The sequence below is a fragment of the Drosophila simulans genome, chromosome 3L (assembly GCF_016746395.2).
Source record: "Drosophila simulans strain w501 chromosome 3L, Prin_Dsim_3.1, whole genome shotgun sequence".
NCBI classification, from domain to species: domain Eukaryota; kingdom Metazoa; phylum Arthropoda; class Insecta; order Diptera; family Drosophilidae; genus Drosophila; species Drosophila simulans.
The window spans coordinates 6,289,253-6,302,860 of NC_052522.2; the positions used below are offsets into that span (position 1 = coordinate 6,289,253).

The 13,608-nt window shown below is 41.2% G+C and overlaps 1 protein-coding gene across 1 annotated transcript in view; it reads left to right on the top strand.

Annotated features, from left to right (window-relative positions):
- The first annotated feature begins 820 nt into the window (after nucleotides 1–820).
- The window catches only part of LOC6737020, a 58,610-nt gene continuing 45,822 nt past the window's right edge, over nucleotides 821–13,608 (top strand). The window contains exon 1 of the mRNA XM_016170946.2: nucleotides 821–1,446. The gene's annotated coding sequence lies outside the window, so the exon portion shown is untranslated. The remainder of the gene's footprint in view (nucleotides 1,447–13,608) is intronic.

The following is a 13,608-nucleotide window of genomic DNA, read 5'->3' on the forward strand; positions in this document are numbered from 1 at the left end:
TGCATTAAATTTTGTATATCCCTTTATTTATTTAATAAAAATGGATAAGTTTCTTCTACAATTTTATTCCACAGCATAGCAGCTAAGCATTTCAGGTTGATTGGAGGTCATATCCGTAGCTCAACCTAATTAGAGTCCACCTGCCCGACGGGATCCATCAATCCAGAAACTATCCCTTCGCATCCCAGCATTTCACACGCTCATCAAATTGACGCCTCGACCATAAATCCAGCGCCAAAACATTGTAAAGAAGTGAAAAATCTCAATTGCCATCTACCTGTGAACTCTGGCCGATAAAAAACAATAAATTTCTAAAATACAACCACTAAATTGCATATCTTGCACACATACTGGCCACATATCAAGTGCCTATTTTGGGGTACACCGAAAAAAACTTTCGCTATAAATAAAAATGGCTTCTTAGCATCTCTCGTTTAAGACACAGAAAACTGGGATAAGCTTAAAAACATATTTTTAATTTAACCAGCTTAATCATGTCCATTTCGACCACACATATTCAATTTCTTGAGGACACTCTATTAATATTAATGCAACTACTAAATCTACTCATATAAAATGCTGCGTTTTTTTGAGTGCATTTCAGCATAATTGAGTAATTAACTCCGAAAGTCACTCGAAACGAAACCAGTTCTCCACTCCACTCGTTCCACTGGCACTCAACATGCGCAAGCCGGTTTTCGCAACGAGTGGAACGGAACGGGCCGGAAACGAGAGTGCCATTGCCAAACGGTCCGCCGTGGCTATGTTGTTGTCGACGCCGACGCCGGCAGCGCTGCCGCCGCTTATGCTGGAAAAAGATTCAGATACGTTCGGTTCGAGATACTTTTGCGTTCAGTTCAAGTTGAGCGCTTTCTGACGTTCGTACAACGCATTTCCGCGGCCGTCTGCAATTCGCACCAGCGGCGAGAATTTCGCGAAAAGCCCAACTGTCATTCTATCCGGTGTATAAATATTAAAGGTCCCCATTTCGGGAATTCGCATTTTATTCAAAAAACCATTTGTAGATTTGCGCGAAAATTGTGCTATTAAAGTGCCTGGTTATACCGAATTACATATATGTATAAAACATCTAACATATGCAAAGTATTTATTTTTAAAACCCATTCAAGTGCCAAAGAGAAAAGTTGTATGCAAAATAAAGCAAATAGCTGTATATTAAATATTAAAATCCATCTGCCTGCATAAAATCCATTGAATGAAAAATTCACAACAAGTGCAAAGCAACAAATTGAAAAATCACTGCAGCGTTGGGAAAAGTTGTGGCAAAAGTTTCGCATTTTCCCCGCCAATTTTCCCCCTTTTCGCGGTGACGCCTGCGCAGCTGTTTGGGAAAAATCTAATTGGATACTTTTCTGCCGAACGGACAGCGGAAACGGAAGTCGGCTGCCATTCGCATTAGACTTACAGACGCGGTCCACTGTGAAGGTAAGTCCATCAGGATAATTAGCCATTGCTGCTGGGCAGGAAAAATCTTTTGTTAGATGGAAAAAATGGAAATAGAAGCAAGCCACTATGAAAATATTTCACACGATAATGACACTGACACCGAAAAAAGTAACTCAAGCTGGCGTTTGTCATAAGCTTCAAAACATGCCAAAATAATGTCAGTCAGTCAGTTAGCTTTTGTTTTCCTTTGCTTTGCATCTCGCACATATCTGGTATCTTGTATCTCATAGCTGGCTTTTTATAGCCTGCGTTTTATAGTATGATTAAATTTGACAGTTGACAGCATTTTGGCCTTATCTGACTGGCGCAAATCGCTCCACTTCCTCTCTCGTGTGTGTGTTTTTGTTAAATGTTAATTGTTGACAATTTCGTATAAATTGACAATTCAACTGGCGTTTTACATGGCTTACAGCCAACGTATCGGCATTGGCCCGGCGATGAGTGTGTGATGTTTGGCCTAATGTATTATTAACTAGGCCAACATCAGAATGACTGCGTAGACATTAGGCCCACTTTACAAGGGCGTGATTTAATGGGCCCGTTGTTTATTTTTCTTGGCGTTTTTAAGTCCAGATTGGATGTAATAATATCACGGTTAATGAGCGGAAAACTTAACCGGTGATTTACACAGACGTTAGTTTTTCCATTTTCTGTGTCGATCACAGTACCAAATAAAAATAACTTGACATTGAACAACGGAAAAAATTAAGAATGTAATTAATGTTTGTAAAGTTACAAATATATCATATATCTAAATATTTTATTTGACAAAAAACGACTGCATCAAAGTATCAGCAAATGCAGACTTTTTTATTAGCTCAACAGATAACAGTCAAATTCCGATCTAAACTATTTCGATAATTGTTTATCTGTCAGCTAAAGATTATTCTGCTGTGGGAGCCCTTGCTTTAAACGTGCTAAAATGTCCAAAGCAATCTCAAGAGTGACAAAACTTTTTCTTTGCCAAACTTGGCATTCTGCAGACAAACATATAAACCCACAAAATGGGGGAAAACAAATTTACTTTTTTGCCACTTTTGTGTGACCAAGTCAGGCCATGTTTCTTGCTGCAACAAGCATAAACATCATAAAGAAAATACAAAAAAAAAGATTGTGCAAGAGTAAAAGCAGCACAAGGTCAGAGAGAGGCACACCCGATGAGCAGCTGCCCTTAGCCAACAGTTCTTAACTTTTAACTCGGTGCCCTAAGCTCACGAACGTGGCGACTTCCGTCCGACAAATTTTTAGATTTCCAAAACAAATTTGCAACACGTACACGCGGCCAATAGACAGAGACCCAACTCTGGGCTTAGGTTTAAATAAGCGAATGAGATGTCTTTGTCGGCCTGGGGGCTTAATTTATGAGCCCTGGGCTATTATAATTCGCACTGTTCCGAGGCATTTTGCATAAGCAAATGTCTCTTTCATGTTTCGTTTATTCTTTCTTTCATTCTTTCTCTAATGTTTATTCAAATCCGCTGGCCGATTGTCTTAGTCGCCTGTCTGGTGTGGAAGTCTAGACATTCAGCAGGAAGGAAGCCCAAGATGGAGACTGCACTTGAACTTGAGACCCCTTACAAGTATTTGTTCCCCGGGAGTCTGTGAGAGGTTTCGGTGGTTGGTGGCAACCCTTTTTTGCATGCCACATTTTTTCCCTCGCATGTGTGTAGCTAGTAAAATAAAAACGAGGGAAAAACAAAACACAGCCCATGAATGAAATAAGCCTGGTCGAGGGTGAAATATCTATGGAGCAGGAGCGACTACGACTTCCCCACTGAGCTAACCAGGCCCAGACAGCCATCATCCCGGACCCAGACACCTTTGTCTGGCCAGATCTTGATGTCTGGGCCAAGAGTGAGCCGCTTAGTGGCTTCCCAGCAGTCCGAGTCCCCCCAGCTTTTTCTTGTCAACTATTGTCAAGGCTTTAATTAGAGATTTCTATTGCCATCCAATGTGTTATCCTTATCTCTATCACCCATTATGCTGATGGATTCAGCTGAGCTTGCTCATTTATATTATAATTAATATATGTATATGTATGTGAGGCAGACAGCTGCTGTAAGGGAATTGAACTTTGCCACTTAATTGAAACTTTTGCCTTGCCAACACAGTCAACATGGCGTATGGTTGATATAATTGCAGCTGCCAAAAAGTTATGCCAAGCAGTTAGTCTCTGAAACTTACTCGGGGCATACTTGCGTTAAATATTAATTACACGTGCTCATAGGCAAATTGTATTAACTTAGCCAGATATCATGATGAGTTTTTGGAAAGAGCAGCAAATTTTGCCAAACGAATCCAATTAGGGTTTAATTAACGGATGGGCACTAAATTGTTTTGTGAGGTAATTCCAAATGCATGAATACATGGATTACACTAACAAGTGAACTGTAGTCTAATTAATATCTTCTAGTAACGATAGAAAGTTCTCAATGTGTTAAGAACATCTAGTTAGGCACAAACTGGGAATAGGCATATATTATGTATAAACACATTAATATTCATTTGACACATGTGCATGATGTGCATACATATTAAAATCCAAATATAAACTTTTTTGAATAAATGAATATACTTAGAATATTCGGCTTATCAAAATCAGAGCTCCTTTAATGAGCCCCATATTCTTACAAAATTTATGTGAGCTGTCTAATCAAATACCATTTCAATCGACACTATGAACATTTCTGTATAATCAAAGCGAATACAAATTTTGCTAATTCCATCTTATCTATGATTGTTAAATAAATTCCACCAACCAGAGTTTATTCTGTTTAGATAACTTTAAATAAAGACAAAAAATCTGTGAACGAAGGGGACCATCGACTGAATGCTTTTTCTATATCTCCCGAGACAAAGAATAAAGAATACGCCGACGCCAAAGAACGACTTTGATATAGGCTGATGATGAGCTCTAATTTCGAAATTATACAAGATTGGCTGTGAGAAGAAGAACTGGAGCTGAGGATGGAGATCTTTTGAAGAGGCTGTCAGCTCGGAGGCCCAAGTTTTGGTTTCAGTTCAGTTTTCAGCTCCTCGCCGTAGTTTTTGTTATTGCTGCTGTTGTTGTTGCCCACATAACAAGTTAATTTTGATGTAAATTTCTGTTTTGGTACCCGAACGAACGAATGGCAAAACCGAGACAACAGCGAAACGAAAAAACGAGGAAAAAATCGAACCGGTTAACATAATCACTTAATTTTGTGATTGTGTATCTGTATCTTGGAATCGGCATCTGTGTGTGTCTCTGCCATCGTTTTCAGCTCGTAATCGTCTTTTGGAACTCTATACCCATGCCATTCGAGCCATTCGGTTTGGTGCTCTTTGTATAGAAGTGTCAATATTATTAAGTGATGATGTCCGCATCTGAGGCTCAAACTTTGATAAACGAGCCGATGCTGTAAATAAAACTGAGTAACAAAAAAGCGAGAAAAAACCTACAAAAGATAAATAAACAGAGGCCGGCTAAGCTCTAACTCAGCCGAGTTGATAAATTGTATCTATATTTATGTATGTTGCTACCAGCAAATAATTTACAATGTTTGAGCGGCCAAACTAAAACCGGCAAGGGCAAAAAATGTGTAGAGTAACAAAAAAAGAAAATACAAACAATTTTGCAAAGCTGGCAAAAGCAAAAATACACAAGCAAAAACAAAAAAGTAGCTAAAAACAAGCGCAACATAGAGCCACCGAAAAAAGTCACTACAAACAGAAGAAAAAAAAAATGGAAACAAATGCTGAATTATTAGCACACAAATCGCCGGCAGCTAAAGAAGAAGAAGAAGCGGGAGGGTCAGTGGGTGGGGCGGGTGTTTTTGTTTATATTTTTATTTTTGCTGCTTATTCATGGCAGTAGTCACAACAAAAACACAAGAACAAATTGCCAAGAAACGCAAAAAAAAAATTGCAGAAATAGCAACACGTGAAAACCGCAACAAAAACCTGGCACTGCTAAAAAAAGGGGGTGGCTGAAAAAGAAAACTAAATAAAATAAAACCACACAGAACAAACTAAAGAAAACCAGCCACAAAAACGCCACTCGAATATGACGAAAACAAAAACTAAAACACATAAACTCGCCTGCATTTGGCTCCATCTCCATATGAATGAGGCAGATGTTGCGGGGGCTTCTGCGAAAGTTCTGCCAGATTACCAGCGGATTGAGATTCTCTTAGATCCTTGAGAACTTATTGAGCAGCCCTCGCTGCTGCAATTACCCTGCATCGTCTGCATCCTCCGTGTGTGTGTGTTTTTGCCCGTGTGCTCGTGTGCGGTTGCCCATGCATTTATGACGATTTTAAGCTCGCAGGCATCATCAGCAATGCAATGCAGAGATGTTGGGCAGAGGTAACCCAAGCTGGCTAAACAAGCGAGCGTTAAATCCAAACTAACTATAAATAAAACAAAAAGCCAACAATGGCAAAAAAATCAACAGAACTCTCGATAAAGGGAGTGTGGGGATAAATCACACTTTACACACAAAGCGCAACAAGATTTAAACTTAATAAAGTTAAGGTTTGTTTTAAATCAATATGAAATGTATTTAATTGAGTATTCCCTTATCCTCTTCTAATTGTTTGCACCGTAATATAATACCACAAAAATTCGAATAATTTCCACAGATAGTTTCCCCAATAAATTTCGTTCTGTGTAGGCAGCTGAGAAAACGAATGCGCTGGGCGAGAGAAAACAAAGCAAAATAATAATACAAATAAGTATAGATGCATAGATACGAGGATAGTTAGATGGACGAGCGGAGGATGTGCCCCAGCGAACGTAGCTCCACCCCTCCCCCAACTGCATTTATCCCCCAAGTCCCTGCTCCAGTCTATCCACACTCATCATCATCATCCGCATCCTCATCATCGAAGTTGTTGTCCTCTGCAAACGTTGTCGCTGGGCGATCGCGTAGCCGTTGCCATAATTGTTTAGTTAGCCCAAGCGGCCAAAAGCGTCCCGCCCCAGTCGATTTCTCTGTTTTTCTTCGACTTTGGGCCACCTGAGAGCTACGCTATCGGTTGCCAAGTCACTGTGGGATGGTAATATTTTAGATATGGGCAGCTAAAGAAAGAGTTATTACACAGTTTTCAGCAACAAAATTTCATTATTTAACAAAGTTAACAGCAACATAGAGTTTTGATCGTAAACTGTGATATGCAAAACTTAAATACACTTATTAGCAAGCTTTTATTGCGACATATAGTATAAATCTTTGAATGAAAGATCATATAATTGATTCAACTCACTGACTGACGAAGAACCTACCTAACGATACAATAAAAGTATGAAAGCTTAAAAATACCTAGATATCTCTTATTTTTTAGAGATAGTTTCCCAGGCCACTGTGCCCAGTCGCGGCTGCTCCTTTGTGCAATCATGTGCAGGCAATAAGCCCAAGAGCCGCCGACACTGTTTGGCTGTTTGGATTCGATGTTGTGGCCAATACACCCTTTATGCAGGGGCCACGGATCGGATCCAATCCCGCCATCGGAGGAAGAAGGCTCAGCTCAGTTCGTGGCTAAAACCTGATTATGAGTGGCCCCAACTGTTTTGTTGGCTTACATGTTGTGTATTCTAACACGCTGCGGACGTCCTCATCATCATCCTCGTCGTCGTAGTCGTCGTCGTCGTCATCGTTTCTCGGATCTGCTGGGCAAACAAAATGCGTCTTTAATGCAAACATGCAGCAGCGGCAGCGGCAGCAGCAGCAGCAGCATCAGCAGCTTCCTTTGAAGTTGGCTAGGAGGGATTGGGAATGAGGGCCAGAGGAAGCTGAAGCTGTAGCTGGCGAGGCCATTGCATGTGCGTACAAAACTTTAAACAGGAATTTTAACAACTTGCTTTGTACTTTGCTTGTACTGCTTGGCTGCTTTGCTGCTTTTCAGCGAGCCGGCGAGCGATGAACGTTCGAACAACCGCAAAACAACATTCAACTTGCAGCTACAACAACTGATTTATAAAGAAAATTTCTATGCGTCGTCTCTGCACCGATGGAAGAGCCCAAAAAGGAAGTGCATGCCGTCGGCGGACGGATTATGGAGGGGTCAGGTGCGATGGGGGATCGAATGCAGGTAACTGCATGCCAGACAACGTGCCACAATAGCAAAGAGCAGAAAAAATAACAGACAAAATGCACTGGCACCGGCGATCGCAGCCAATTAGAAGATTTCATATTTATGCCACCATGCATTTCAATTAGTCGCCAAAAGCGAGAAAAGTGTGCGTAGAGGTTAAAGTTGAAAGGCGGATATTGGGGTTAGGAAAATTCCTTTGGAAAAATGCTTAACAAACTTGTTAAAATATGCCTCAGCAAATAAATACACAATCATACATCAAATTATAAACAATTGAATGAGTAAGTAACAATGCAACGTTTAGTATAATTATTAAAGTTAACAACAGATTAAAGCCACATCAGATTGCATTTGCCAAATCGAGGTCAATATAGTTTTCCATTAATTTTTTTCCAATAAATAATCAGTTGTTTTAATGTAAACATCTTTATGGCTGCACCATCAATCATCCCACAGATTTCATCTCTGTGCATTTCAATTAGCCATCGCTGGGGTTAAAGTTGAAGCTCAAACACCGGCACATCAAAGCCAGCATAATCAATACGAAAAAAAAACATAAAAAATATAAACAAGAAATATGAATATTCCGAGGCAGCTGGTATCAAACATCCACGGCAGTTCCAACTGTAGCGCCAACAACTTGTTGCCTTATCGCGATAATTAACAAAAGTTTAATAGTCGCCCCCGGCGATCCTCAGCTGCTACCTCGTGTTTATATTCGATGAGTCCACGCCGGGTGGTCGCCACATTTTGTGGCTTTTTTTTCTTTGGCGTTCGAACTGCGATGGTTATGAAAAAGTTTATCTGGTGTAATTAAAAATTGCCACTTGCCGCACACATTTTAATTATGGATGCGAAAATGGCAGACGCACGCAATCGGAACGATGGAAAACGAGAGTCTCGAACTCGGCCCAAAAAGAAGGTCAGGGCCGGAATGCTTTTGGCGGCTATTAAAACTGCATTACAAGCAGCCATCGATAGATGCGACAGCTGCTCCACATCGGCGGAGAGCAGCTTCTGTCAGCTCCCAAACTGTCTGGATGCGGCGCATCAACATCAAAGTCACGTCTGTTACACATTTCTCATAATCGTTGAACTCGAGTGGCTGGCAAAATGCGTTCGGCTGCTGCCTTTTTGGCGAGCCAGCCGAAGGAAAACCGCATTGAGATGTTCTGTTTTCGACTTTCGACTCCGGCTACCGCTCTCAAGTGATGACACATCAAGGTGGCCCACGGATACATCAACTGCACATATGTACATAGATGTATATATTCGCCAAGAGCAATTCAGCTGGCTGCAACTGAAGTGCAGCTCGGCGGAGCTTTCCTTTTACTTTGAGACGAGCACGTCGTGGATGGAGTGCTCAACGCTGACAGCTCCAGCTGAGCGGGAATTGTCTTGCCTTGGGTTTCTTTTTTAAGGATTTCTATCTTAAAAAACTAAAAACTTATTTTGAGGTCACATTGCACTTGATCTGCTCTAAAAATGATATAGCGAACAAGATTTGGACTGTTGATATCATAAAAGGATCAGATACTTATACATTTACCTTATCCATCATAATTGTATGTTATTAAAGACAATAGCTTTTTATTAGCATATTTAACTATTGAATTCAATGGTAATTTGTTGACAGTTTGGAATTATTACTTGTAACTTTGTATCGCAGAGTTTGTGGCGCCCTTGACATCGAGTTTCGCACCGTAAAGCTCTTATATTGTTTGGCTTACATCGATGCGGAATCTCGTTACACCCTGTAGTTACAATCTCACGCCAGCCCACGCGAAGTTAGATATATATGTAAGGTATGTGTGGGTATAGCATGGCTCAGAATGTTCGTGCCTCTTCGACAGCCATTTAGCAACAATAAACAATAAACGTACACCAATAAATGACATCAGTTTTATTAAAAATAAATCCAAAAACGCCAGCCAGCTTTGACAAGCGACAGCGGCTAAAAGCCAATCACCAACGACTTGGGTTTTGGCCTAGCTTTGCCTTTGGTCAGTGGAAATAGGGGTCCAATGTAGAGCCAAGACACCTGTGCGCTCCAATCCTCAAGCGAAACGTGTTCGCACGCTGGCAACTTGGGGCTCTGAGGCGGCGTGACGCCAACAATAGGCAATACAGCAACCTGACCTTTCTGCAAAGAAAAGGAAAACATAAAAATAGTATGGAATAAAATAAGAAAAAACCTATGGAGCGTATGGTGGATGTGGAGGCCACGAGATGAGAAGAGAACCCATGAACACACCCACCCAAGAGACTCCACATTCGTCATGCCCAAGGGAGTGCGAGGTCTGAATGGGTGATGTGGGTGAGAGATGGGGCTTGGATGTGGCTTGGACAGGGAATATGGATGCGGATGGCGATGGGGAGGGATAGGGGGATGGGTATGGGTATGGCAGTGGAATGGGCACTGGGAGCCGGAGCTGGAGCTGCGGATGGGGACAGGCGAGCTCATCAAATTCTCGCATGTTGCCCTGTCAAACTGCACCAGTGACAACGCCATCTGCAGCTGCTGCTCTCGGTGCAATTCCTTTGAAAAATTCCACCAGTTGCAGTGGCACTGAGGGAAACGGTTACCTCGAAAAAGGAGGTTACCACCAAAAGAAATTAGTAATTACTCGGGCACTAAATTTCGAAAAGTCCTAAAGACTCCTTAAGAAAGTATACCGAAGAAGTGAATATGTCTTGAGGTATTTCGCCAAATGTTCAATATTTTCCAAACTCTAACAGGTACACATATTTTTATTATCCTTTTAAGATTTTTGTAACTTGTTTTACCATATATTTTTAGTTTCTTCCTAAACACAACAATAAACTCTGTTGGCTTTCTCTTCGCATATCTCGTTTCCTTCGGTGTAAGTTCGCTGCTTTTGTTTGCTTTTCCGCGCCTCCCCATAATGTTTTTATGATGACCCACGGCGCAACATTCTCCATGCAGCCTCTGCTCGGCTCCCCCAATCCCCTGATCCCCTGACATTATCCCAACGCAACTGCTGCCTTAATCCGCTGCTGTCTTTATTTTTGCAACTGGCTGCAATTAGCTGCAGTTGCCTGCAACTATTCTTGCCACACACGGATACACCAGCATGCCAGACTGGATGGCGTTAAGACGGCCAGGCGTAAAATTAATTTTACAAAATCATATACATATACAAACGTGTGTATGAAGAGAATAAAACAAATACTCCTACCAGCTAAAGTGAACGGGGAAAATGCAATGAAATTTGAGCATCGATTGTGGGTCAGACCCATTGACAGGCCAAAAAAAACACAGCTGGCCACAAGCTTCGCAACTCCCTCGAAAAAGCGATATACTCGCAACCAAACGTGTACGTATATAAAACTGGATGGGGGGTTGGGGAGACGCCACTGGCAGCTGCCGATTCTCCAGGTAGCCAAAGCCAAACGCGAAGACACCGCAATCCATTTCAATTGCCGCGTCGCGTTTAAGATTACGCAACCGATTAGCCAGGCAGCTGGAAAATGCGGCCCACGGAGAGCAAAAAGTATAAAAAAGGAGTTAAATGAGGAGAAGCACGCGTTTCTTGGCCAGCAAACTTGTTTATTAGACGGCCAGTTAGGTGCGATTTTTCCGGCACGTGCCTACCTACAAAACTCTAGTACTTTTCGTGATCTTCTCAAATGACAAAATCCGGTGTCTGCTCTTGACTTTGCAAAAATCGAATAATAAGTTGCACAAAATTCGTGTGTTGCTCAGCAATTCTACTGCAGGGCAATTAAAAATCAATGTTACAAAAATTTCATTGTCAAAAAAAAAAACAATAAAAATATTGAAGCACTGGCACATTTTCCGAAACTAGAGAGTCAGCAAGAAATTGGCTGCTTCTTGGATAGAACTTTTCATTTATTAATCAGTGGCATAAAACGACAAGTTTGTCAATAAGAGTGCAGTTGGGTGGGACTGGGTGGTGCAAGTGGTGCAAGGGGTGGCTGCTGGTGGTGGTGCAATCAACTCGGAGACACAGACATAGCGCAAACAAACTGCAAAATGCTAAAAGTGAAGCTAAAACTGCATAGCAACCGGAGCAAGGGTGCAAATGAGGAATCGACAGGGGGATACTGCAATCTAAGTTCGTTCGAATATCTGAAGAAACAAAAATTTTTCAAAAATTATTCAGATTAAAAATAAGAAATGGTTAGCAATAGTGCTTATTTTATTACTGAACTAATAATATTCTTAGAAATTAGAACAAATCAAATGTCTCAATACAGAAAATTTATTTTTTTCAATTTCAATATTTTTACTCAATATATATTTTTACAAAATATTTAACAAATGCATAATGGTTGTATCGTTTTAAATATATTCCACATCTCTCTCCGTTCATACCTTTTTTAACTACAGGGTATCACAACAACTCAAACAACATCCCACTGCAGTTTGCAGTCAAAGTTGACTCTTTTACGCATTTTTAAGCGCTCCTCTTCCCAACCTCCCCCAACTCCCCAACTTTCCCCCTCGCACACACGCTCCCCTCCCTCCATGCCTGGCTGGCTGGCGTAGTGTGGGAAAAGTAGGCGTGGCCATTGGGCATTAAACGGTATATTTCAACTTTAGCTTAAGCTTTTGCTTTTGTTGCCTGCCTGGGTTCGTTGATTTCATTTGGCTTTACTTGTGTGTTTACTCGTTTTTCTGTGTTTTTTTTTTCTCCTTTTTTGTTTTTAGTGTTTTTGTTTTATTCTGCCTTGCTGCAATTAATTGAGGAACGTTGACTAAAAAGAAGAGATTTGAAGGGAGAGGCAGCAGCAAACAAACAAACAAACAGAGACGTCATGTGAACTGTCTGGGACAGTCTTTGTATCCCATATCCTGCGAGCTTGTCCATTAATGGGCTCCCCTAATCAACTCAACTTAGTTCGCAGTCCGAAAAGGAGTGCGGGGTATGCGATAATCAGACAGTCATGCCTGCTCATCGGGCATAAGGAACTTGATGATTGAGTTTGGCGGGAGCCGGCTAAATTGATTCATTAGTCAAAGTGACTCTTATTTAGCAAAGTCTGAACTGCATTCTATGCGATTCGATTTGCGTGCGCCTTATTTATCAAATTGCCTTTGATTTGTCAATTAAGTATGCTATTTATGCTTATTAAAGCTGGCGCCATAAAAAAGAAAAAATAGAAATCGAAATGCTAAACACGCCCAGTGCCAGCAAGATATTCAACGGGCCAGCCAACCGGTTGCTAGCCAATCTCGGCAGCCTTTGGCCAATAGTCGTTCTGGCCAACTGGTTGATTGGTCTCCAACTGTTATCAATAAATGAGCCGCTTGCCGTTTTGATTGTGTCACATTTTGTGTTTATTACCCGGTCCATATTTATGGCAACAAAATCTATTTTTATTGCCAAATTAATGCTGTATTTGATCGCTGGCAAATCAACAGGCGGTCCCGGCCAAATGGAACCAGTCATCCCCATAACGGTCAACGATCAACAGTAACCACTCTCCCACGCAAATTTCAAAGCCTTTTGCCCATTGGTTTCTTTAGCTAATTCCCACAGCGATTTCGCTATTTGGGTTGGTCAACACAATACCAGACTGCACCCTACGCATTAAATGGCGGCGCACATTTATTTCGCCATATTTGGCGGAGTTGCGTGCAAATTGATGTAGAGATTTCCCGCATTTCCACGGGTAGAAGTTAATTAGAGAGCTACAAAAGAGGATTTTATAGCGGGTGAAAGTTTCCCGCGGGGGTTGCATATCAGATTATTTAGTTGTTTTAATTAAAAGAGGTAATTGGCGACTTTTTTTATTCGACTTTACTCACTCCCACAAGGCAAAGAACTGCAGAGCACTAAGCATTGCAATTGTGATAACAAGTCAAAGAACTTTAAAGAACTTTAAAATATTTCAGAAGTCGCATTAGTGCACCAGAATAACCAAAATAAATACAACCGGCTACTTATTCCCCACACTTTTACTTTCCACCCCGGCAAAAAGCCAAAGAGTCAGCCAGAGATCAGCAACTGTACGATATCTATATGTAATCTATATATAGTGACAGCGACAGGGGAGCGGCCCAAACCATCGGAGTGTC